Raw genomic sequence first — 26,230 nt, 5'->3', positions numbered from 1 at the left:
TCGTTTTACTAAGCAACCCTAGAAATATCGACGGCTTTGCTATCAATTTTGTTAGTGGAATTAATCATGGTATATTTTGCAAAAAAGCCTCACGTACAACGGGATGGCTTTTCTCAAAGAACAGAAGGGTTTACCTAAGAATTAGGGTTTGTACCGAAAAAAAGACAAAGCAATGAGAAAACCGTGAAGCACTTACCTTGTCGACGGACGGCGGCGGCGGCAGCAAATCTGGCGGCGTCAACGGGCGGCGGCGAAGCAGCAAATCTGGCGGCGTCGGTGGGAGTGGAAGCAAGGTCACGGACGGGAGAAACTAGGCGAACACACACAAAAAAAAAAAAAAAGAGATAAGGAAAATACAAGGGTTAGCACTCCTCTTATACACAAGTTAGTGGGGAATTCTAATAGGAGAAGGATTCCCTTCTTGGTTCAAACACTCAAAGGAGGAAACCGGTCCCACCAAGGCCCGTGGTTACGCTCAATGTACTCGCGCGGATGATTGCAACATGACTGGCCAGAGTCCCTCTAGGTAAACTTCCTTTATCTTGTCTTTTACGTTGTATACGTCACCATCTCATGCCTACCCCACAACAATGCAACCATGATGTGTTAGGCAGGGGACTTAATGTTGATGGTGGATTTTAGTTCAGGGCTAAAATTGTAAAACCATATTTAGTGAGCCGACATCCTGCAAAGAGTAAGGCAATTTGACAAACGATGAGCGCAGAAATCCTCTCGTTCTATTTATTTCTAGCAATTCAATAGATATACAAAATTCACTCAGAATAGTGCATGTAGCAACACTCCCAAATATTCTGTGTATTTATAGCATTATTAATTAATGCACGAGTTGCCTTGTATTTCCTGTGTTGTTCTCAGCAGGACTCTCATTATTGGTGCGGCATGACGACTGAGTGTTTACTCTCAGCAGAGTAACACGAATCTCCAAGTGTCAATAGTAAGGTATGCACGAAATACCCGCAGGCCATACCATTCTCTAACCAAGAGAACCCTGTGTCGGTGCACTTATATTAGCCCGATCGAGCATGTTTAATTTCCTAAGGGAAATCTGGACTGTCCATGTCAGTATCAGAAATGATCACGGCCACGCAAGTTGGCCGCATAATTTAACTAGCCAAGATGAACCCTAACAGGAGCAGGCAATCACCGTGATTTTCACCGGTGGGCCCGCCTAGGCCCTAGCCGGTCGAACACCACGTTATACCCCTAGCGCATGTCAAATGCCGGTCCCAAAGAGGGATGGCTGCATTGCTTTGGAGAAGGCTCAAACGAGCAAGACCGCTCAAAGCAATCTTAAAATCATCATGACCGTCCAACTTCACCATCCTGGTTGGACGGATTAGATCATCCCACAATTGATTAGTGAAGCGCTAATGCACACATTAGCGGGCCCACTCCTCAGCCACATGATCGGTTTTCTCAAGAGCTAGCCCTAGAGCAATGAACGCTTTCTCGAAGTGTGGCTGACGTTATGCTTAAAGGGTCGCAGAAATCCCACTAGCATCTTAAATCGATCACAACCATCCAACTTCGCCAGCATGTTTGTATGGCTTAGATCACGCCTAGGACCATCGGGAAGGAACACATAAGTTCATCATCGGCCCAACATGGGCCCCACATGGTCGGTCTCCCCAAAGGAGGAGCATAGCCTGCCAAACCGTTTGGCCAAAGTTGCGCACGCGTGACTGATACAAAACCCTAATTAGGGTTCGCGGCATTACATATATGTCGCAGTTTGATCATGACCATCCATCTTCGCCAGCTCGGATGGAGGGTATAGATATAGACTGAGGAGGTCCAGAGAGCATCAACATGATCACCGTGGTCCCACCTGCGCATGTAACCGGCCGGACAAGGTGGACTATAGCCAGGCACCTCGAAACACGCGCCCAAAAATGGCATGTCGTGGCCCCTAAAACACTTTGCGGCAAAGGAATTCTGTTGCAAATCGACCACGACCACTAACCTTTTCCAGACAAATTGAGTGGCCTAGATCGCACCTCCGCGAGACATAGTGGCATGAACTTGTACACCGGAAATCCGTCTACACACATGCTCGGTCGGTCCCACCAGAACTTTGTCCATGCTTGATTTCGGTCAATCTAAAGAGTGATGCTTACGCACCTCTTTAAAACCCTAAAATCCATCAACGGTCGCAAACATGTGCCGCAGATCATCTCGTCCGTCCAACTTTGTCAGCTTGGTCGGACAGACTAGGCTAAGATTTAAACGACCAATGAGGCACCTTGGTGATCACCGTCTGTCACTCTATCACAAGGAGTGATCGGTCAAGGGATGGCCCGCCCATGCGGCCTTCAAACAATCACTCGAAGATGATTGTGCATGCAGCTATTTTAAGACACTTGATCCGCGACTTACTCCGTTAATCTTTAAAACAGCGATGCTTCATACATATTGATTGTATTCGATGCATTACATGCATAAAGTATACACGATATTTCATGAATATCGATTTATTAAATAACTCAGTTATTTAACCTAGCACCGTAAGCTACTTCCTGTGGGTCCCACGATCCACTCATTCGAGACATCAAGCATGTCACAAACTGGGGGATACTTACTGGGGTATTGGTTTGGCTGTTTACAGCGTGAGGCGTGCAACACGCCCATTTACAATAATGTGTCAGGAGGCATGGACGGTTAAGGTGATGAGGAAAGTGGGCCAAGACGTGATCGTGTAACCACCTACACGACCCCACTACTCCATCACTCAACTTCCCCCACTTCCTACGAGATGAAGGTTTGCGCTCAATGACTTGTATAAATAGGTCCTTCACCTATTTTCAAAAGAGACACAAAAAAAAGACCAAGTGTTGTCATAGTATTCAGAAAACATCCAGAACTGATAGCTTTCATTGTGCAAGCCAGTTCATCATTCTGATACAAGTCATAAACAGCCAACACCTCCACAATCTCAACACCTTCTTCGCTTACCTCCCTAAGATCAACCCCATCTCCTTCACTTTGTGATCGAAGCAAGTCTGGAACGGACATTTCTTGGTTTAGGCCAGAATTGTATAGATTGATCTCTCGAATCAAAAGCACTCCCGTGCAGTGCATTTGTTTAGGGTTTAGATTCGTTTCTCATCCACACACACCCAAATTTACCAAAACCAGTAGAAATATTTTTCACCCATAAACACAAACCTAGAAGATAGAAATCATATTTGGAAGGGTCACTGGATAGTTGAAAAACATGATTTGAAAATTAGAGCCTGGGAACCAAATTTTAATCCGGAGAAACAAAAATCTTCTACAACTGTTGTTTAGGTTTAATTTCCTGGTTTGAGTATTGAATATTGGAAGGAAGGTATTCTTTTACAAATGGGTAATAAAGTTGGAAGAGCAATCAAGGTTGATTCTACTACTTTGAACAGAGTCAGTGGATACTATGCAAGTGTCTTAGTTGAAATAGACTTAGCAAACTTCGTTCCTAGCAAAACTTTGGTTAAATCAGAATATGGCAAGTTTGAGCAAGCAATTCAAATTCTAAAGCTTCCCAAGTTTTGTATTTATTGCAAGAATATTGGTCATCATGTATGAATGTAAACTTAAAAGAAAAGACCAGCCACAAGATCCAACAATGCAGCTGAGAAAAGTATGGAGACACAAGGTCAAACCGTTACAAGTTCCCAATCCTGTTGGTTTTGACATTTGTTTTACTCTTGGTGAAAAAGCTAGTAGAAACTCCTAATCTGTCTGCCAGGTTGAAGAAATTTTTAGGGAAGAAGCTGTATTAGATGCTATAGTTCCTCCTAATTTACTTGCATCAGGAGAATCATCTTATGGCAGTTTTCACATGTTACAGGATAATGCTGAGGAGTTCCCTTGTGTGATAGAATCGCTTAAAGATTTCCTTTCTCTTCCAGTACAAAACATTCTCAGTGTAAGTTCTAATGCACCATCAATTTAACAATATGGTTAATATTCTTCATTCAGCTGTTAAAGAATTAAAAGGTTCAAAAGTTCCACAAGAAATTTCTAAAGTGCTAGAGGAAGTCTTGAAGGTTGATTTAAAAAATAAAACAAAACCTCAGAAGCCAATTAGAAATGTCATTACAAGAAAGCAAGATGCTCAGTCGAATTCAACATAAGAGAGAGGTAATGGAAGTAAGAATTTAACATAAGTGAGAAGTCCTAATTCTTCACAACTTTCTTCAAAATGAGAGTCCTATATTGGAATGTCAGAAGCTTAAGAAGATCTAAAGCCAAAGACAAACGTTATAGTTTAGTTAAATCTTTTAGTCCTACTTTAGTTTGGATTTCTGAACCTAAAATAAGAGTGAATTCTGATTCTTGTACAAGATTAAGGCCTCCAGGAATGAACAAAAATATTATTCATAACTCTAGTGATTCAAAAAAGGGTAATATCTGGCTTATGTGGAGTGCTTCAATTAATGATCATGTGGTAATTTCAAGTACTCAACAATCAATTATAGTGGATGTTGGGGGTCATTTAATAGCATGTGTTCATGCTGATTCTTTGACTATTCATAGAAGAGATTTGTGGGAGGAATTAGTTAACATTTCATGTTTAAACAAACCCTGGATGATTATAGGGGATTTCAATTCATTTCTTAGTATGGAGGAAAAAAATGGAGGTAGAAATCCTTTAACTTTTGCAATGTTGGATTTTAATAACTGTATTTTCAGAATTGTGAGCTGCTACAAGCACCAAAAACTGGTTTGGATTTTTCTTGGTGTAACAACAGAGTTGGTGTTAAAAGAATTATGTGTCTTCTTGATAGAGCATTATATAATGTTAAGTGGATTGAAGCCTATCCTAGTTGGGTATATAAAATTGGTACAAGAGGTACCTCGGATCATAGTCATCTCTTTGGTGCAAATGTTAATATTCCTAAACCTTCTAACATCCCTTTTAGGGCTTTGAAGGTTTGGATGACTCATGATGGATTCAGGAAAGTTATGGAAGATGCTTGGAACTTGGAAGTGAGGGGTAATCCTGGTTTTATTTTCATCAGTAAGCTAAAAAATCTGATAAAGATAATAAAAGAGTGGAACTGGAATGTATTTGGTGATGTTAAGAAAAAACTACAACAAGCAGATGAAGAAGTAATGAAGGCTTCTCTAATTTCAGACAGGTATCCTTGTGACAATGTCATGTTAAATCAGTTAATTACTACAAGAGGTAGACAAGAAGTTATTACTCAACAGAATCATGAAATTGAAAAACAAAAAGCAAGAGTAAAGTGGTTAAAAGATGGTGCAGCAAATACTAAAAAATTTTCATGTAAATATGAGAATAAGATAGATTCATAATGCTATAATTGAACTGGAGAATGTCAATGGTGAAATAATAACTTCTCAACAGGGGATATCTGACATTTTAGTTCATTACTTTGAAGACGAGTTCAGAGCTAAAGAACTTCAAATTTCTGAAGATATTTTTGATGTTGTTCTAAGAGTGATAACTGAAGAAGATAATGATAGTATGGAATCTACTCTTAGTGCTGAGGAAATCAAGAAACTAGTTTTTGAACTCAATCCAGACAGCTCACCTGGGCCAGATGGTTTTGGAGGTTGGTTTTACAGAATGGAATGGGACATCATTGGTGCATACTTTGTTAGAGCAATTCAATTCTGTTGGGCTAAAGAATTTATTCCAGCTGGTATGAATTCAAATTTCCTTATGCTTCTCCCAAAAGTGAAAAATGCAAGAAAAGCAAATCAGTTTAGACCCATTGGTCTGATGAATTTCAGTTTCAAAATTATTACTAAGATTATAACTTCAAGATTGAGTATAGTAGTTGATAAAGTTGTTTCTCCTCAGCAAGGGGAATTTATTAAAGGAAGGAACATTCAAGAACAAATTGTCTTATCCTCTAAAATGGTTAATGAATTAGAAACAAAGAGAATAGGGGTAAATGTAGGTCTTAAGTTGGATATATCTCAAGCCTATGATTCACTCAGCTGGGATTTTTTGTTTCAAACTTTAAAATGCTTTGGATTCTCAGAAAAGTTTATAAACTGGATACATATTCTTCTGAAATCAGCAATGATATCTATACTTGTTAATGGTGGACCAGCTGGCTATTTTAGAGTTAGTAGAGGATTGAGACAGGGTGATCCCCTCTCCCCTTTACTTTTTGTCATTGCAGAATATGTCCTAAGCAGAAAGCTAAGATCTATGGTAATTCAAGGTCAGCTAACTCCAATGGTTAATAGAAAATGTGTTCACCCAACTCATATCTTTTTTGCTGATGACATATTCCTTTTTTGTAATGGTGATAGAATAAATGTTAACAAATTACTATTACTTTTAGAAGATTACCAAAAAGCATCAGGTCAAATGGTGAGTTTAACAAAAAGTAAACTATTTGTTGGAGGCACTAGCATTTCAAGAAAGAATCAGTTGGCTGAGGATTTTAATATGTCTTTATCAGATTTCCCTGACAAGTATCTACGAGTAATGCCAACTCCAGGAAGTATAAGATCTAATCATATTTGGGTGTGTGTAGAAACGTTACAAGATTACTTAGCAGGATGGAAAGCGAAGATGTTTTTATTCTAGGAAAGGCTTACCCTAGTGAAATTTGTTCTATGCAGTATTCCCATCTATAATATGTCAGTTTATAAATGGCCAAGAAAAGTCCTTAAAGAGTGTGAAAAGATCATTAGAAATTTCCTTTGGTCTGGGGATCCTTCTGTAAGGAAAACAATTACACTAAGGTGGGAGAAAGTATGTTCATCTCTAGCTGAAGGTGGTTTGGGTATTAAGCATTTAGAATATATCAATGAGTCCATGTTAATGAAGCTTAGCTTGAGGATACAAAATGGTACTGATGAATGGTCAAGATTCTTCCATGCTAAAATTCAAGACAAAAATGGTAAATGGGTTGAATACTATAAAAAATCTTCAATTTGGCCGGGAATTAAATGGGTAAATACTGAAGTTTTTGAACATTCAAGGTGGCTGATAGGTGATGGTACTAAAATTTCAGTTTGGAATAATTATTGGATTAAAGACAATCCTTTGAGAGAAACTCATCCTGATAATACAATTATAGCACAGAATCCAGACATGAAAATGGTTGAACTGATAAGAAATAGAGAGTAGATAATACCTCAGAATTTCCTGGAATTCATTGATATAACTGATTTGTCAGTTTTTGATAATAAGAAAGACAAAAGAATTTGGACAGGTACTACTACTGGTGAATTCTCAGTAGTTTCAGCTTATAATTGTGTAAGAAAAAAATTTCCAGTACAACATTGGACTAAAACAGTTTGGCACAAAAGCTTGCATCCTAGCATCTCCAGTATGTATGGAAACTGGTAAGAGGAGTAGTCCCAGCTGATGATAAAATAAAGAAGAGGAAATTTCAGCTAGCTTCAAGGTGTCCTTTCTGTAAAAGAGCTGAGGAAAATCGAGACCACATTCTCTGGTACTGCAACTTTGGTGAAATCATTTGGAGCTGGCTTGGAGGTATTTTCTCTTTCATTAATCCTAAATCTTTTGAAGACATTACTTCATTTGCAAAGCATAAAAGTCCTTCAGTTAAGGAAATTTGGAAGATTGCAGCTTTAGTCACTTTATAGGAACTATGGTTCTTGAGGAATCACTTGGTTTATGATGAGGGTAGCTTGAACCTGAAAGCTTTGAAAATAAGAATAACTCAGTTAATAAAAGACAGTGAAGTGATAATGTCAGGCAGTATGTGGAACTCAACATATGACTTGCAGATATTAAAATTCTTTGGCCTAAAATGCAGAAGAGTGAAAACTACAAAGTAACTGAAATATTCTTCACTCTTCCTGACCCATCTTTTTGCCTCATATGTTGTGATGGTGCTTCAAGAGGCAATCCATGAGCAGATGGTTATAGTTTTATTTGCAGGAAGGGAGATGGTGCATTTGAATTTGCTATGTCAGGAGGTATAGGTCTGGCAACAAATTTCATGGAAGAAGTCTTGGCTGTAATTTGTGAAGGTGAGTGGGCAGTTCAACATTTCATTCACAAGATATGCTTTAGAACTGATTCAAAAGCAGTGATATCAGCTTTTCAGTCAAGAAAAGTACCTTGGTGGATCATCACAAGATGGAACAAAATTACTGAATACATCACTGAATGGTATTTTACTCATAACTTTAGAGAAATAAACTCTTCAGCTGATGCTCTGGCAAAGAGAGGCTATGGACTGACAAGGGGAGAGAAGAGAAGTTATAATAGTCAGCCAAATTTTATCAAATTGGAATCTCCTGACATTCCTTATTACAGATTTAGCTAAACTGTAATTTTTGGTTGTAAATTTGTTTTGTTTTATTTTCACTCTTGAAAAATGAGTGAATCTATAAACTTTGGTTTATTTTGAGTTTTTAGTGAAATTAGTATTACCAAGCAAAAAAAAAAGATTCATGAAACGGAATGATAAAATAAGTTGAGTATCTATTACTAATCCATGGAATCCAGCTGGGGATTCAAGGAACGAAGTAATGAGATATAATGGTTATCTATTACTAATCCATGGAATCCAACTGAGGATCAGCCGTGGAACAGAGTAATGAGATAGAATATATTATTTTCTAGGAATTCAGTTGATGAATGACACGCTAGAATTAATCTATTTGCAGAATCGAGATATGACATAATTGAAGCATCATACTCGTTCTGAAGGGTGTATAGTCAGGGAACAACGAGCGACGTGACGTCCTGAAGGCGTTAAGATCTCTAACAAACATTATGTCTAGGAACCTCCCAATCAATAAGAGATTCTATACACGCTCTGTCTACGTAGTCAGAGAACAACGAGCAGCGTGACGTCCTGAAGGCGTTAAGCTCTCTAACAAACATTATGTCTAGGATCCGCCCAATCATTTTGATTCTATGTAGAGGTGATGATGAAATGTGTGAAGCATCGAACGCTCAGCGGGGAGGCCTTTCGAGAAACATATTCATCATAGCTCTGAGAGGGATGTTCGCTCAGTCAGAGATCGTGAAACGGTTCACGGATCATAAAATATGAATCGTCACATACAATCTGAAGTCGGGTTAGAAACATGCAGTATCATGATTTTACGATTTTGACCTTTATCGAAAATCCACCATCAACACTCGCTTACATATTTCTCGGAATATGTGTTGGTAAGCTTTCGCTTTAACCAAGTTCATCTTATATTCTTGGCAAAAGTCAAAAGATGATCATGTGAAAATCGTCTGGTAACATCTTACATGATTTGTGTGAGACATTCATTTGATGTAGACTCGGAATGTTTCGTATTGATCTATCGATCAATTGAAAATTGCTTTGAAGCTAATAGTTTATGTGAGACAGCTATCGTCGTCTTCCAAGAATGTTTCAATGAATGAAATGGGAGTTTAGAAAAATTAACCATGATTGGATATAGCACAGTTTGCGTACTTGTATGCTAATTATCGCAAGTTATTCCAAGTCCGGGAACCATAGAGTGCATGCACGTATGCGCACTGACGTAAGTTCATGTCCGGAAATTCAAATGAGTTTGGAAGGTACGCGTACCCGTTCGCATACTGGCGAACCCAAACTTAGTCCGGCCACTTAGGTATGCATACTTCTTTGCATACTTGAGTAGCTTATGTTCTAAAATCGGATTGTTCATGAAAAAGTGGGGGTCTAACAACCTCACCGAATATTTCGCTTAGCAATCTGTATGGACTAACTCCAATATACTTTCAAGAGAATCAACTAGACATTCAAACTAAATCTTAAGAAAAGTATATCAAGGAGTTATATCTCAATTTCTCGATTCAATACTTACTCAAGAAAATAGCAATCTGCGAGTCCAATTGAACACAATAGAAATCACTTGAGCGGTACCAAAGACCAATGTTCAAGGATCAATCAATTTCAATCAACAACCAAATATTGGATTTACCAATTGATCGATACAACGCACAACCTGTGATATTTCAATTATATAAAAAAAAATAATGCGGAAAAGAAATTCACGGTCGTGAACTTCCGCCAGTATGCATATGGGTACGCATACTTACCCAATCTCCATCAACCATTTAGTACACACACAAGTATGCATACTTTTGGTTCCCATTATACACTAATGTGCGAACACACTATATGCTTATATCCAAAGATGGTTACATATTCTAAACTTTTTATTTCAATCATTGAAACATTCTTAGAGGATGTTATATAGAGGTTATTCACACTCCATTTTTCATCAAAGAGATTTTCAAGAGATTGAAACAATCAACATGACTATCGTCACTTGTAAAGATGAACTTGGCCAAAGCGAAAGCTTACCAACACATATTTCGAGAAATAGATAAGCGAGATAAACTCGGCTCGAAATAGCAAATGTGTATAATTGAAGTCTATATAGCAATACGACTTTTGCCTCGAGATAGGAGATAAAGTAGATAGACTTTTGAGTGATAGATAAGTTCAAGTCTCCACATACCTTTTATTCGATGAAGATCCACCAGTTCCTTGAGTAGTTCTTCGTATTTGCATGATGAACGCCTTAGAGTCTAGAGCTCAACTACACTTTTCATCGTAGTCCGAGACTTAGCTATAAATAGACTAGAAATCAAGACTTATAGTTTTGGCAACTAAACTTGACAAACAAGCTTGAGATAGCAACACTTGCGAGTTTGACCGAACAGTGCTCTAACAATCTCCCCCTTTGTCAATTTTAGTGACAAAACTATCAATACATATGGAATACAAAATAAATAAACTTTCAGCTTCTCTTCCACATGCATGATCTCCTTAGTTCTTCAACATTACTCGAAATCTTCCTCACTTCCAAGTACTCCAATGATTCCAAAGATATTCAATGCAGCATCATCGTTGTTGAAGATCCGTAGCCATAACAATGAGAAAACAAAAGCTCCCAATCATTGTTACACAGTGTCATAGTTGATTACACAACATCAAAGTCCAATTGTATCACAACTTCGACAACAATACTATGGTGATATGTATCACTCCCCCTTAGTCAATACTTCATCTCACATGAAAACCACTCCCCCTTACAAAATGATCCGAAAACCATATGTATTTGTAGTGTGAACTACACATTAATTCTCCCCCTTTTGTCAAATTTTTTTTGGCAAAGGTACGAAAACTAGTGGGATCCTAATGAAATTTCAATAGAGACACTTCATGACCAAAAGAAAGCACATATCAACTTTTTAGATGCAATCATATATATAGCCGAAACTTAATGCATTCATCAAGGAGTTTATAAATATACAAGATAACCCCTATAATATTCCACAACCACTCTCCCCACAAAGATTTGGCAATTAAGCACAAGTCAATTAAGAACTCTCCCCCGTAAAATGTCATTTCCGAAAGAACAACAAGAGTGACCTTACTTTCACAAGAAAAGAATGATTTCTTTGGACATTAAAAATCACATGAAACATGAATTTGTATCCAAAGTACTCAATCAAAATCATCACAAGAGAACCCATGATTAATTTAATCGGAAATGCTCAACATAAGAAAACTTACAGAGCCGCACAGTATATACATAAAAAATGGATCAGGGAAGATCAATACTGCAGAATAAACAAAGATTTATTTTATCCTTCATCACTATTTGCACAATGACATACAATAGATTTAATCTTTGTAAACAAAAGTTCATCCTTTCTTCCATCAATATTTGCATAATGACATAAAAGGTTTAACTTTTGTTTGTCAAAAGTTCATTCGATATTTTATCAATACTTGCATATCGACATACGACAGACTTAACTTTTGACCATGTGTGGGACAATCATAGTTAACGGATGCAAACACACATATCCCATAAAAAATTGCAATATATAAAACCATAAAGATTAATACTGCAAAAATCATCTTCCAAACAAACTTTACAATTTAAACAAATAGATCTAAAAACATAGAAGATTAAAATCGTTGGACATAGCTAAGTCTAATCACAATAATAACTATTCCAAACTCTAGTTATTCTTCCTAAAAACACAAGAATAAAATTCTCATAAGAAGATTTCCTAGACAAAATAAAAACAACTCTTAGAGAACACGATTTGAAGAACATTAAACATAGTCAGCAACCATAGATTGAATGTGGACGAGCTCTTCAGTTACTTTCTTCAGTTCGTTTTTCAGAAATTCAAGATTCCTTGTTGCAATTCCAAGTTGTTCACGTATGACCTCAAAATCTCGAAGAAGATTTCCTACCAGTTGTGATGACATCTGAACTGGTAGTTTGTTTCCATGATCAACATCATGATAGCAGGTTATGAAAACAGGGTTCTTGTGAAACTCGATAATCTTGCCCTTCTCAACATTGTCTTCCTTGTTGCGTCCATCCATTGTGTACACAGAAATCAGGTGAACCTTTTAACATTACGGAACGTGTATGTACCAAAACGGAGCATGATACATATATATATATATATATATATAAGTGTTTCATAGGAAACCCTAGAGATACTCGTATACGTTCCGTGTGGGTCAGGTGTACGTGCACTTATGGTTACGTCCTTGGTATGAGACCAAAAGAATAATGGAGCTAAATTTAGAAGAAGTCTTGAAAAACTCAAGAATCATTCTAAACAAAGGATGACATCCTTAGTTCAAAGGAACATAGGAGAATTGTTGAAAATCAAGGTAAACAACAAGAAAAATTATTCTCAAGAGTGAATGATCAAAGACATTACATCATGTAACGTACTGAAGCAAGGCTCAACAGTTTTATGATCATCGTTTCATAAAGAAAAATGAAATATAACAACAACTACTTTCTCAAGACACAAAGGCTTCTTGAGAATTATGAGCATCCTTTCACATTACAAGAAGGATGCTACTTTGAGTAGTCATGTTGTATTTTGATGAGCTTTTTGCTTATCAAGATTATTGACTTCTTCTCTCTTTCCTTGAAGTTTTTCAAAAAAAATCACTAGGATTAGTTGAAAGAGATTTAACCAGAGGGGAACAAGGAATACCTGAACCTGCTGCTTTCCTTGTCTTTTTGATGCTCCGTTTGAGTATGTTTATGCTGATCTTGAGCTTCGAGACTCGATTATTGATATGAATGAAATCTGGAGCAGACACCTCGGTTTTACTGTCTTCTTTAGAAGGATATAAGGAATTTGGCTTTTCTTTCTTTATCTTATGCCTTTTTCTCTTCTCAGAGTAATTTAAAGAGTCAGTTGTCCACCTGACACTCTTCCTTCTATAATTGTAGGCATTTTTTTGTCTCTAAATCATAGTCTAGAAATGACTCATCACAAGATTTCTCTTGATTGCAGACACTTCCTTTTACTCCAGCAATATGAGAGACAGGTTTAATTACTTCTTTATAAATCCATCCAAGAATGTTGTGAAGTTTCTCATTCCTCAGTCGAAGACGACATCTTCGTTCAAGATGTCATTTATTTCCTCAATAATAGCAGTTAAAGGATTTGTTCTTGACTGTTCTCATGCGAGAAAAATTTGAAGGAGAACAATCCTTGTTCCTAATACTGTCGGCTGCTGGAAAGGTTTTTTTGCATGAAGAGTTGTCATTAGATTGAACAAATTTGATCTTACCACTACTTGGAGCGTCTATTCCCTTATAACTCAGACCACGTGTATCACGATGTTCTTTACATGCTCCAAGCATAAAAGATAATTTTGTAGAGCTAGAATTGAATCTTTTAAGATTCTCCTCCAGTGATTTTACCTTATTAAGGGCAGCAGCGAGATCAATCTCCAAGGATTTTTCTCTGGCGAGGATACTGAGTTCTCTGTCATTAAAACATTTTTGTTGAGAGTCATATCTTGCTTCAGATTCTGCAAGTATTTCTTTCAATACAAAGATATTTCGAAGGAGATTATCACATTAGGAGCTTTTTGAGCGTAAGTATTCTTCTCGATCTTTAACGGTAGATTGTAAAATTTTATATCCACAATCATAACCTTTAAAGAGTTTTCTCATCTCTTTGTTTTCTTGACAGAGAGGTGCCAAATATTTTCTCAAGCAAGCTGTTGACTTCTTTTCTTTCAAAGCATGGTCAAAAAGCTTGATATATTGAGAGACTTACTCATCAATAGTTTGTCCTTTTTCTGAATCACTCTCATATGAAAGATCATCCAATTGTTCATCAAGACACTTTTCCCAGTTGAAGGTAGATTCAGACACAGAGGCAGGTACAAAAGGCTTCTTAGATCCCAGTTGAAGGATTTTGAAACATCTTATAGGAACTCTGATCTGGTGTTCCGTTATCAAAGAAATTACTGTCCATAGAGTCAGATCGCTACAAACACAGACTTATTAGGTCTTTAACCGTGTTTGCCTGCTCTGATACCAATTGAAAAAGTGGGGGTCTAACAACCTCACCCAATATTTCGCTTAGCAATTTGTATGGACTAACTCCAATATACTTTCAATAGAATCAACTAGACAGTCAGACTCTATCTTAAGAAAAGTATATCAAGGAGTTATATCTCAATTTCTCGATTCAATATTTACTCAAGAAATAGCAATCTGCGAGTCTAATTGAATACAAGACAAATCACTTGAGCGGTACCAAAGACCAATGTTCATGGATCAATCAATTTCAATCAACAACCAAAGGTTGGAATTACCAATTGATCGATACAACTCACAACCTGTGATATTTCAATTATATAACAAAATATAATGCGGAAAAGAAATAACACAGACACCGGAAGTTTTGTTAACGAGGAAACCGCTAATGCAGAAAAACCCCGGGACCTAGTACAGATTGAAAACACACTGTATTAAGCCGCTACAGACACTAGCCTACTACAAACTAACTTCGGTCTGGATTGTAGTTGAACCCCAATCAATCTCACACTGATCCAAGGTACAGTTGCGCTCCTTACGTCTCTGATCCCAGCAGGATACTATGCACTTGATTCCCTTAGCTGATCTCACCCACAACTAAGAGTTGCTACGACCCAAAGTCGAAGACTTTAATAAACAAATATGTATCACACAGAAAAGTCTACATGAATAGATAAATCTGTCTCCCACAGAAATACCTACGAGTTTTGTTCCGTCTTTTGATAAATCAAGGTGAACATGAACTAATTGATATACCAGACTTATATTCCCGAAGAACAGCCTAGAAATATCAATCACCTCACAATAATCTTAATCAACTAGCGAAACAAGATATTGTGGAATAACAAACGATGAGACGAAGATGTTTGTGACTACTTTTCTATCTTGCCTATCGGAGAAATTAATCTCGAGCCAATTTTATAATTGTACTCAATACGATAGAAATAGCAAGATCAGATCACGCAACTACAGAGAAAATAGTTGGTTATGGCTTCACAATCCTAATGAAGTCTTCAAGTCGTTAACCTACAGGGTCTCGATAGAAACCTAAGGTTAAAGGAGAATCGAATCTAGCCTATACAACTAGTATCACACATGAGGTGTGGGGATCAGGTTTCCCAGTTGCTAGAGTTCTCCTTTTTATAGTCTTAAAATCAGGGTTTGCAATCAATGCTACCTTGGTAACAAAGCATTCAATATTCACCGTTAGATGAAAACCTGTGATTTAAGCTAATATCTTTCAACCGTTAGATCGAATCTTAGCTTGTTATACACAAATGAAATGCACGTTCATTTAGGTTTGTGTAACCGTACTTAAACGTGTACACCTAGTTGGTTCAACAGTAGTTAACCAAATGCATAGCCATATGAGCACTTTCAGATCAACCTTATTCATCTTCACCATAACTAGTCCAAATGACTCAAATGAAGTAGTTCGAGAGTTATCAATTGCTTAGATCTTATAGAAGTATACAAGACACAATTGAAGCAAAATTGGTTTTGATTCACTCGAATCGATTCATGAACATTATAGCCACGGTTTGCAAATTGCATTCCTTATTATATAAATGTTTTAGTTCATGAACAAACCAATTTTAGAAAGTAACACACTTAAGTATGCGTACGGGTATGCGTACTTAAGTAATCGGATTTGAGTTTGTTTTGGTTTTCAAACTCAGGAGAAATTCACGGACGTGAACTTTCCACTAGTATGCGTGCGGGTACGCATACTTAGGTAACCGGATTGAGTTGGTATTGATTTCCAAACTCAACAAAAATTCACGGTCGTGAACTTCCACCAGTATGCGTACGGGTATGCATACTTTCCCAGTCTCCATCAACCATTTAGTACACACACAAGTATGCATACATTTGGTTCCCAGTTTTGGACTTATACACTAATGTGCGAACACACTATATGCTTATATCCAAAGATGGTTACATATTCTAAACTCTTTATTTCAATCATTGAAACATTCTTAGAGGATGTTATAGAGGTTATCCACACTCCATTTTTCATCAAAGCGATTTTCAAGAGATTGAAACAATCAACATGACTTTCTTCACTTGTAAATATGAACTTGGCCAAATCGAAAGCTTACAAACACATATTTCGAGAAATAGATAAGCGAGATAAACTCGGGTGGAAATAGCAAATGTGTACAATCGAAGTCTATATAGCAATATGACTTTTGTCTCAAGATAGGATATAGAGGAGATAGATTTTTGAGTGATAGATAAGTTTAAGTCTCCACATACCTTTTAGTCGATGAAGATCCACCAGTTCCTTGAGTAGTTCTTCGTCTTTGCATGATGAACGTTGTGGATTCTAGAGATCAACTACACTTTCTATCCTAGTCCGAGACTTATCTATAAGTAGACTAGAAATCAAGACTTATAGTTTTGGAAACTAAACTCGACAAACAAGCTTGAGATAGCAGCGCTTGCGAGTTCGACCGAGCAGTGCTCTAACAGTTTATGAACTAATACATTTATATAATAATTCCCAAATATTTCTCATCCAGAGGCATTTGCTTCATTTGAAAGATACCATAAATATCTTCACCAGTATCTTGAAGAAAACACTTGGTTTCTCAAGAATAATAAGTTGACCTGAAAAAGTAAAACTTTTAACGGTACTAATGAGGTTGTTGATAGATTCTTTTGATGCCTTGGTGAAAAGTATACATTCGTCCGCGAAAAATATGTGAGTGATATTTGGCCCTCCTTTAGCTGGTTGAATTGGAAGTATGAGTTTCTGATCAGCTGCATTAGTTATTAATCTGCTAAAACCTTTTATTCCCAGAATTAACAGATGAAGTGATATTGAATCTCCTTGTCGCAAACCTCTTGTTAGAGAAAAAGTATCCAATAGTGAGCCATTCGGCATTATAGAAATTCTAAAAGTACTTAAACATTTCATAATTAGACTGCACCACTTTGAAGAGAATCCCAACCTTAATATAATCTTTTCCAGGTCAATCCACTACATTCTATCGAAAGCTTTCACCATGTCCAATTTGATTCCAACCACGCCAGGGAATATTGAGGTTTTCTTCATGTAGTCAACTATTTCATACGCCATGGTGTTTCCATGTATGTTTCTCCCTGCAACAAACGCTCCTTGAATGTGATGCCAGCTTTTTTGAATTGTTTCTTTTCATGATGTGTCAGACAACCAAATTTCATAGTATATGTGAGGTTTCTAGGCTGATTTTTGGGTATAGAAACGGATAGGATAATGATCTGAAGCAAAAGGTAGAAGGTCTTTGATATGGAGGTTTGAAATTGTTGAAACCAAAGAGGGTTCGTAACATCTCTATTCTGGTTTTGACAATTCTATTGTTTCTTTTGCTGGGCCAAGTAAATAGTGCGCCTGTGAAGGGAACTAAGCCCTAGTTAATCTATGGTATCAAAAACAAATTTATAAGAAAGTGTAGTGAAAGTTGCGAAGCTTTGTTCATCAGAGCAGTGTAGGACAAGGTTTAGGTACCCCAGAATAACCCAAGGTTTATTCATTCTCTGACTCATCTCATTTAAACAATCCCATTAAGTTTTCCAGATCTCTTTGTGAGTTGATGTATACATACTCTTTGTGAGTTGATGCATACATACAAGTGAGGCACCAATTTTTCTGCTTATCACCAGAGCAAATTTATAAATCCTCGCGTTTTTAGGGGCCACTCAAAAGGATTTAGGGGACATCAATTTATACCCAGCCAAAGACTCTAGTTAAGGGGTACCCTATATGATATTGAAGTTACATAAATGCCCTTCTGGTAAAACTGTATAAAAACCAAATCAAAAAAAATTCTACTCATTTCAATTCTTCTTCCAGTTTCATATTATCTTCCGATTGTGGAAGAAAAAAAACTTTCCCTCGTTCAACCAAAACATCGTCGCGAATCGTAAAATCAAAACATCGTCGATTTGTTTATAAAACAATGGATAAGGGAAATGAAACCCACAGACCTAGAACCAAAAATGTTGCTCGGGGTATCGATCCAAAGATTGGGATTTTAGCAAGAAATAAAGAAATTCTTGCTGCAAATGAAGAAGAACGCGAAGAACGCGAAGAAGAAGTACCCGGCAATGTAGTCGTGGTGGCGATTCCGATAGTCAAACACTTCGTCAACTTCAAATGGCCCCAATTAGGTAAGAATCTATCATTTTTGGGTTTATTTCGCTTTAATTCGACGAATCGAGAAAAAAATTTCTAGGGTTTTCGGTTATTTATCCAGATTCGGGCGATATTCATGCTTATTTACTTCCGAATGTAGTCGTGTTCTTCATTTCTCAAGAACATCGACAGTATTCGGGAGAAATATTTGTTGGTTATCTGCCGAATATTGTTGGCCATATCTTCCTGGATACAAACTGGTAATAATCGGTAGTTTAATGAATTTTTTGCTCCCGAATATATTTAAGTAGACACACAGTATTCGGAAGACACTCACTACCGAATATATATTGAAAAAATCTCAAAATTTCTGATATAGGAAAAATCTCATTTTGGGGCCAGTATTTATTCGGAGACAATATAATGTTTTATACCTCCGATTGTGTAGGATAAAATTTTAGAGTTTCTGAACTCCAGTTGATGAATATTCGGTTGTAAACATGTTTAGTTATATTCCGATTGTTTTTCATTCGGGAAAAAATGTGTCTTCTTACTTCCGAATTTGTTTCGGGTTATAGTTGTGTACTTTGTCTTCCGATTGTGTAGGATGAAAAATTTAGAGCTTCTGAACTCCAATTGATGCATATTCGGTTGTAAATATGTTTAGTTAGCTTTCGATTGTTTTGTATTCGGGAACAGTGTCTCTTACTTCCGAATGTGTACATTCGGGTTATATTTCCATACTTTGTCTTCGATTGTATAGTTTGTAAATATTGTTCCTTTCTTTGTTGTTTAGACAAAGTCGAGAAAGGAGGAAGAAAGTGACAGCTAGTGCTAGGAGGGAAAGGAGTGCCAAAGATAATTCAAGTGCTCAACAAAGCTTAGAAGAACAAAGCAGTCAACAAGGAGTGCAACCAAGTGCTGAACAAAGTGTAGAACAACAAGGCAGTGAACAAGGGGTGCAACCAAGTGTTGAACAAGCCGCTCAACAAAGTGCAGAACCAACTGCTCCACAAGTTACACCCCACCATGAAATTGAACCAGTTGATCCAGTGCCAAGAGTAGAAGAAGAAGGACAACCAAGTGGTACCCAAAAAGCCAAAAAAGGAAAAGATGGTGTAAAGAAGGATATTGCTAAGAAAAGCATCACATCTTGTCCCTCAGCACTTGAAGAAGAAGGGTATTCCAGCAGGCACAATCCTTGGGCTACCAGCGGATGGAGGAAAATTGCTATTTGGATACAAAGACTCATGGGCCAGAGAAATATACGAAACCGAGGTAATAAAATTACTATTTTTTATTAATGTATTGTCTATATGTTATATCGTAATATTTGTATTAAGGATTTTTTTATGTACTTTAATAGGATCATCAAGATGCGGTCCGTCTACTCAAACCTACCGCCGCACCAACAAAAATGCTTGCGTGGCCTTTATCCGGTGAATGTGAAAGGTTCAAGTCAATTGTTGCCAACTCGGGGTTAGCTAATGCCGCCGAGAATTCATTGTTGGAACATGATCGTGTGGCCATATCGGCGTTCGTGGAGAGAATGTATCCTGAGACCGATACTTTCCATATGCGTTTGGGGAGATGACGATTACCCGGATGATGTTGTGCAGATTCTTAACCTTCCCGACCAAGGCACAGCTGTGAAGTTTAACTACACAAAGCAGTTAAGTTGGGCACAACTTTATGCTCTAACTAAAAAGTGCTTAGGTTGGGATGAAGAGACAACAACAGCAGAGTTTAGGAGGCATGCAAGTTACAGAACAAGACAGATCAACATTACAGCTTTGATGAATATGTTCCGAGGCACCTTGGAGAAGGAAAAGAATGGAACGTTAACTGATGAGCAAGTGAACCACGCTGCCACCGCATATCTCCTTTGTGTATTGGGATGTGTCATATTCCCCAATACTTCTGGAACCGGATCGACGCCAACCTTATACAACTTTTGGATCCTCTCCATGAAGTCGGTGACTATTCTTGGGGCACGGCATGCCTAGCATTCTTGATGGAAGAGTTGAGAAAGGCTTCGAGGCTAGGAACCTGCCAAGTTGCCGGGAACGTGGCTCTATTGCAGGTTTTTTCTTTAACTCTATAACTCACTCTATAGTTATTCGGTAGACAATACATATGATGCATATTCATAACTCCAAATGACGCATATTCGGTAGGAAATGATCCATCTCTTTTTCCGAATGTTGGTTATTCGGTGGCTAGGTACTTATTTTGTTTCCGATTATATATTTCGGAAATATTCTTTTGATATTAGAACCGAATAACAGGCCAGAAAAACTATAGGTTACTGAACTCCAAATGACGCATATTCGGTAGGAAATGATCCATCTCTTTTTCCGAATGTTGGTTATTCGGTGGATAGGTACTCAGTTTGTTTCCGATTATATATAATCGGAAATATTCTTTTGATATTAGAACCGAATATACAGGCCAGAAAAACTATAGGTTACTGAACTCCAAATGACGCATATTCGGTAGGAAATGATCCATCTCTTTTTCCGAATGTTGGTTATTCGGTGACTAGGTACTTATTTTTGTTTCCGATTATTATAATCGGAAATATTCTTTGATATTACCGAATATACAGGCCAGAAAAACTATAGGTTACTGAACTCCAAATGACGCATATTCGGTAGGAAATGATCCATATCTTTTCCGAATGTTGGTTATTCGGTGGATAGGTATCAGTTTTATTTCCGATTATATATAATCGGAACTAATGTTTGGAAATTACTACCGAATATACACAATCTATTTACTAAAACTTGGTTTCTTATCTATATAGGCATGGATCTATGACCACTTCCCTATCCTGAAGTTGGCCGGAGAGAACCCGGGGTGGTGCAAAGCTACTCCTAGAGGAACAAAGTATACATTTGAAGACAACCGTTCTAGGACAAAAGAGCAGCAGTTGATTCGCATGAGAGAGATTTTGGACCAATTGAAGGCCTCAGACGTATGCTTTGATCCATACAAGGAAGATCGAGCCAGTGGGCATATAAATGGTCGGTCGGACTTGTCCCTTTATTTTGGACCATTGTGGCACCCCACAGGATATGTGATGTATAACCCCTCTGGGGTGATGCGACAACACGGTTATATACAACATCAACCTGTGGAGAAAATGGGGGATTACTACAAATTGGAGTTGGAGTTGTGCTCTTCTAGTGGTGATAATCTCATGATTGTTCACACAGGCCCACCTACTGTTCTTGATAACTGGGATAAGAGGAATGACTTCATTATCGACACTGGTAGACGAACCACCCGAGGTGATGAAAATTCTCCAGACTATATGAGTTGGTATAACAAGGTATCACATCCTTTGGTTATCCGTGAAATCAAATCCGTGAAGGTTAGACAACCCATATTCGGAAGTTTTGGTAACTAAGTTAACTTCCGATTATTTCAAGTTCAAAATTTGAAAAGTATCAGTTTTTCCCAAATTCTGATTTTTGGGCCATCGTACATTCGGGACTTTACAAAAAAAATTATCCTCCGAATATTACAAGTTCAAAACAAACCATGCCATGGCTCTAGGTGGTTCCAAGGGCCAATATAGAAGGTTAGACAGCCCATATTTGGAAGTTTTGGTAACTAAGTTAACTTCCGATTATTTCAAGTTCAAAATTTGAAAAGTATCAGTTTTTCCCAAATTCTGATTTTTGGGCCATCGTACATTCGGGACTTTACAAAAAAAATTATCCTCCGAATAATATAGTCGTGTTTAGAAATACCAACCTAATCGGTAGATAAAAATTTAAGTTCGCTACCGAATGTCTTATTCGGAGGGAATACGTGTATCGTTAGCAACCGATTGTAGTGCATCATTGATACGAAACCTCAACGGCCATATTTTCAGAAACCTCAACGACCATATTTTCAAAAATTAGAGCCGTTGGAACTCTAATCTATATAAGGAGGGTAACCCCTCTCAGTTATTATTGAGTAAAAAATCAGAATGAAAAACCTTTTCAATGGCAAGTCCATCATCAATCGACAACATACTTCGAAGATGCAAGCGAACAACTACATCAATTGCAGCAATGGAAGAAGAAATACAAAAAAGGAACAAACAACCCAAAAAAATTAAACCATCGTTAGTGGCAACGAAGGAGGAGGAAGAGGAAATCAAGGCTAAGAAAGCGAGGTGAAGAACAATTCCATCATAGAGAAAGATTAAAACAAGTTGAGGAAGAGACCGAATGGATAAAAAATTATTACATTGTGAAAGATCTACCCAAAGAACAGTAGGACGATCGTATATTTTGGATTAACGTTTCATTGGGTCCTTTTGTTGGTAAGTACAAGAAGCCACGCCACAATTATGAACCATCCCATGTTTCTTCAAGGGTGCACCATGTTATAAAATTGTGCACCGAGTACAACCGTATTCTTGCTAGGCACAGAGACGACAGGTTTGCGGCACAAGATGCTTATTCCAAGTGGAGAGGAGAGTCGTTTCTACATTTCGAAGCCGCGTTGATTGTTGCATCTCGGACTGGGAAAGAAGAATAACATGTGATGTTTGAGTGCTTTAAATTCAAATTTTTAATATTAATCGGCGGTTTGATAAAATATGGAATTCCAACATTGGGTTATAATCGGTAGATAGATATTTAAGAGTTCTACCGATTATAATATTCAGAATCAAAACGTGTATCATTACCAACGGATTATAATATTCGTAATCAAAACGTGTATCAAAGAGCCCGATTCCTACATTCGGGAGACAACATTGTATTTTTTGCGACCGATTAAACCATATATCTTCACAAAAAAGTTTCCAAAAAACTTGTACAAATTACATGTTCGAAAAAAAAAACGATCAAACATCGTCATCATCCGAGGGGATCAATTCGAGTAACTCAGCGGGAAAGTTGTGGTCCATAACGCGATCCCAATCAACCATGTTTGACTCATATTGTTTCACCCAATCCTTGCAATGGTTCATCGGGAAGTAATCATGCCACTTACTCAACGGAGGTAACGGACAATCTTTCTTTACTCTTAAACCGATAAAATTCATTTCATTCACAAATGCCATTACGATTCTTCTATCTTTAACCGACTCATCGCAAGCCGTTCTTGTGGGTGCAAACGTCATGCTAAGTCCATACATAGGAGGAACAAAGAAATGTACCACGCAATTCAAAACGCCCGCTAGGAGATATTCAAATTTAGGCATTGTCATCCAATACTTGGATCCGATTGTCTTCAATCCCTTTCGGCACTTCACACGCGCAACTAAGTCTTTGAACTCTTGTTCTTTGTCGTATCTATCTCCTCGCCTCATCATCTCCATATAAAAACCCTTGTCCTTCACTAGTTGTACCGCCATCTTATTTCTTAAATATTGGCACTGGGTGACATCTTCGATATCCGCCTCTCTAAGGTAATCCATTTGTTCCGTAGCAACGTGAAACCCACAATTTCCATCCCCATCAACCTCGTCGGTCGACAAAACAAATGGAATGATAAGTAGAGGGAGTTGTTCCAAATACTCTTTGTATATTGTATATGTGGATCGATTTGGTCTTCCATTAATATCTCTAGGGCAACGAAGAGTACCTTTGTCCTCTTTTATAGTAAGAATTTCCATTGATTGGGTTTGTTGCGAGGCGTTCATTTGCTCAACAACTTCTTCGACAACATTGGGTTGACTTACTTGAGAAGGCTCTGTAGAGATCTTTGGCTTTACTTGTCGGGTGGTTGGTCCACTTTGATCATTTCTTGGACGACCTCTTTTCTTAGGTTCCGTCTCATCTTCAAATTCGGCTTCCGAACGCTCGTGCCTAGACAATATTCTTTTATTAGACAAATACTCCTTCAACTCTTTTCTTTGGATGGTCCTCGACACTTCGGTATTCGGCCTACCGGTGTTCTTTTGCTTAATAGGTTCATCAACCTCCCTTAAAGAAGGGTGAAGGTCTTCCTCCAAATTATGCATCAATATTTGCTTTTTGGTGCCGTTTGATGTAGCGTAACGCTCGGCTATTCGTGCACACAATTCCGACTCCAAGAAAGACGGACCATCAACTACCGGGGTGTTCGGAGTGAAATTTAATTGCTTCCAAATGGTTGAATATCATCGATGTCAATCACTTCAACATATCTTCCCAACTTATGACGACACGGGAGTCCAATACCTATCATATCCTTGCAAACACAAACCGTATTCTCGTCATCATAAGTTTTATATAACTTCAATTGTTTCATCATGCGATTTATTGCCCATCTTGAAACTTTATGAACAACTCCCCTTAGAAGCAATTTTTCCTTAATATGTTCCATCGGGAATTGGTGTACACTAAATTGCATACATTTCCTAATCTTTACGAGATCACGATTGGTGAATTCATGGATTGCTTCTTGGATCTACACAACTCCATTTTGACTACCAATTAGTATTTTCTTTAGTCGACCATGAGACCCCTCCGCAATGCTTGTCGCCTCGTTCTTGAAGTTACGATATTCATATGTCCATGCAAACACAAACCTCTCCTTAATCGTTAACCATTGTTTTTTACAATACTCAACCGGTTTTGGGTAGTCCGTGCCGTATTCATCCTCAAATTTCTTCAAGTTACATTCGTAAATTTCCTCGGTCATCGACCAAACGATTTTGTCCCATGCTTTCATGAACATTTTCCAAATAATTCCATCCTCCTTCCACTTTTCTTCAAATAGCCTATCCTCTTCCTTACGTTCTTCCATGGTTAATTTACTAATGCGCTCATCCTCTTCCTTTGACCTCTTGGTACCCTTCCTTGGTCTTTTAGCTTGGAAATGATGATGGCAATTGGTTTTGAGATTGCATTGAATGTGCCACGTACATTGCAAGTTTTGGGCTTCCGGAAACACTACCGCTATTGCATGCATTAAGGCTTGATCGTTATCCGTTACAATAACCCTTGGAAAATTATCACTGTTATAAATGGACCTCAACGTCTCCAACATCCAAATGAAACTCACATTGTTCTCATGATCCATTAAACCCCATGCAATCGTAAACATGTTTTTGTCCGAAGTATGGCAAGCAATGTTCAACAACGGCATGTTATACTTGTTTGTCTTATAAGTAGCATCTATCAACAAAATTTGATGAAAGCATTGAGCCAATTGGATCATTTCGGGATGTGCCAAGAAAATACGAACCACTATACCATCCTTTTCTTCCCTTCTCAAGGTGTAGCCGCGTAACTCCGCTAACCACTCTGATTGTTGCATGACCGTTCTACCATCCCATTCAGTCCTTTTGATCGTAGCTAGGGCCGACTTAATTGTATACAAAGAAGACAAGTTGTCGGGGTTGTCCGCCTTTATTTGACTTAAGATCGCACTCGCTTTTTGGATCCGCATAGACCTCACCGTCTGCATTTGATGTGGTTTTAACTTGGCAACCATTACATGTCCAATTAAATCCAATGGATCATCATGGTTGTGACAACCGTTATAAACTTTATACATTTTATACTCTTTACCTTTAATACCATCGGGCTTATAGAAGACAATCTTAAATGGGCATCCTATCTTCTTGGTATTGCTTCGGTATTTCCTATTCGTCTTCCGTACGTACTTACTATTCTTTCCCTCGTGACTCTTTCGCGTCCCACCTCTCTCACAAATCATTTCAAATCGAGTGTCACTAACATGATTATTTTGAACTACCACGCACATGTTATCTTTTTCCTTGTTCATAAGCCATTCATTTGCCTCCTTCTTACTTCCAAATGTCTAAACGTGCATAAAACAAAACAAATC

This window comes from Papaver somniferum, unplaced genomic scaffold (genome assembly GCF_003573695.1).
Source record: "Papaver somniferum cultivar HN1 unplaced genomic scaffold, ASM357369v1 unplaced-scaffold_125, whole genome shotgun sequence".
Taxonomy (NCBI): Eukaryota; Viridiplantae; Streptophyta; class Magnoliopsida; order Ranunculales; family Papaveraceae; genus Papaver; species Papaver somniferum.
Note: the sequence above shows the minus strand (reverse complement) of the source record.